Here is a 2602-nt window from a genome sequence, read left to right on the forward strand (position 1 = left end):
GCCGGATAGTAAATGGTTCTCTGTTGTTGATCTGGCAAATGTATTTTTCAGCGTTTAAATTGATAAAGACCAAATATTGCCAATATTGGTTTGCATTTTAGTCTAACAGATAAAGTTATACATTCACACGCCTGTGTCAGGGCTATTGTGAATTAACAACCATTTACAACCAGGCACTAAAAGAAAGCTTAAGCTCATTAGAGATAACACAAGGAAGTGCACTTTTACAATATGTTGACGATTTAATGATTTGTGCTTCAACTAAAGAACAATGTGAAAATGATACTGTGGCTCTCTTAAAACATCTAGCTGCAGAAGGTCATAAGGCAAGCCTGAAAAAACTGCAGTTTGTAAAAGAACAAGTTAAATTTTTAGGGCATGTGATCACAGCAGAGGGCAAATCCCTCCCCCTAAGAGAGTAGCAGCAATTTAAAATATTCATAAACCTGTTACAAAGAAACAAGGAATGTGCTTGTATTGCAGATCATTTATTCCTAACTATGCTGTCCTCGAGGAGCCCCTCAGCGCTAATCGCACACGGGCAAGGCCTACAAGCATATAGTAAGGTGACATGGACTGATGACGCAGAGAAAACTTTCACTGACTTGAAACTGACCTTACAAACGACCCCGACCTTAGGTATACCGAACCCTGACTGACCTTTCACACAGGCAGTTGATGAGAAGGGGGGCTACATGACATCAGTGCTACTCCCAGACCATGGGGGCAAACAGAGACCTGTGGCATTTTTCTCAGCAAAACTTGATCCTGTTGCTGCAGGCCTTTCTACTTGTCTTGGAGCTGTAGCAGCTTCAGAGAAGGCTGTAATGGCATCCAAGGATTTAGTAGGATACTCCCCACTCACCCTGCTGGTCCCACATGCTGTGTCTATGATTTTGTTGGAACAAAAGACATCTCATTTGTCTGCTGCATGATGGTTTCGTTATCATGCTATTCTGTGGGAAATGCCTAACATCACTTTGAAAAGATGTAATGTTCTAATCCTAGCTACTCTTCTTCCAACAGAAGGAGATGGTGAACAACACAACTGTGTAGTAACAATAACATAAGTTTGTTCCTCCAGACCAGACTTACAGGAAACACCATTGCAGAATCCAGACTTTGAGCTGTTTGTGGATGGATCAGCATCTTGCAGTTCAGACACAGGAGCAAATCAAGTTGGTTTCTCTGTGGTAACAGCACATGATACATTGATTGCATGACCACTCCCTGCTTCTCTGTCTGCACAAGCAGCAGAGCTCACTGCTCTCATTGAAGCATGCAAGTTGGCTAAAAGAAAAATGGTGAATATCTACACTGTAGACCAGGGGTCAGCAACCTAAGGCACGCGTGCCATCATTGGCACGCGGCACCATAATCATTGGCACACAGGCGATTTCTTATTAAAGAAATGTTCAAAGGTTTTGCCATCACGCAGCCTGTATTATTTAGCTTGATTGATGTTAACACCTCCCAGCCACTAGGTGCCAGTAATGCGCCATAGGCTGGATGCCAATCGCCATTAAATAATAAGAAGAAGAAGCCTCCCAGCCAGCGCTACTCGCTTTTTCCCACATGAATCTCCGTGAAGTGCAGCCGTTCAGGTGTATTGGTGATGGCATGCCCGCTGGCATTTCAGCCCTCATGGGCAGAAGACTATGGCTTTGTTTTTCATAAGGACCGTTCTGTGTGCACGTTATGTTTTGAAAATGTTGTGTGCCGAACTCTCAGTGTTAAGCGCCACTTTGAGACAAAGCACGAAAGAAGTTTCAAGGATCAGGCAGACAAGGGAGAATCAATCAAACGTTCAGTGTCCAGGTATGGGAAGCAAGCCAACTCTCTCAAAGTCTTTGCCACTGCCAAAAACCATGCGACTGAAGCAAGCTTTTGCAATTCTGAATACGAGTGTGGTTGGTGGGGTTAATGACAAACTTATTATTGCAATCATAATGAGATAAACATGGTTCTTTAAAGTGTTGTTCTATATATAGCCAATATGGATGGAATAAAATGACATGTCTGTTGGAAATATTAATGTGGTTCAATAATAAGACTTAATATAAAAAAATGTTGATATGGCACACTAATTAACAAGAAAATGTCACATTGTCAAAAAGGTTGCCGACCCCTGCTGTAGACAATAGATATGCATGTGGTGTAGTACATGATTTTTGCATGATTTGGATACAGAGACAAACCAATTGCACATCATGCTCTAGTGTCTCAGATGCTTGATGCTATCCTCCTCCCCAAACAGGTTGCAGTATGTAAATGTGATGCTCACACTTCTAATAATGACCCAGTGTCACAAGGTAATGCCAGAGCGGATGCAGCAGCAAAAGCAGCTGCTCGCCAGCCACTACTTGCCTCACACATTCTCTTACAGGTCGACTCAACCGCCCCCACTTACAGGAACTCCAACTTACAGGACCGTACCAGATCCTGCTAACAACACACACAGCAGTAGAGGTCGCTGAAATGACAACGTGGATTCCAGTCACTGCAAGAGAGTTTTGTCACCTGTGTGGGTTTACCAATGATGTAAAGAGCCTTTAACAACAGGCCCTTTTCACAGCAGCCATTTTGACATGTCATTGCAGGG

The sequence above is a fragment of the Hippoglossus stenolepis genome, chromosome 17 (assembly GCF_022539355.2).
Source record: "Hippoglossus stenolepis isolate QCI-W04-F060 chromosome 17, HSTE1.2, whole genome shotgun sequence".
NCBI lineage: Eukaryota > Metazoa > Chordata > Actinopteri > Pleuronectiformes > Pleuronectidae > Hippoglossus > Hippoglossus stenolepis.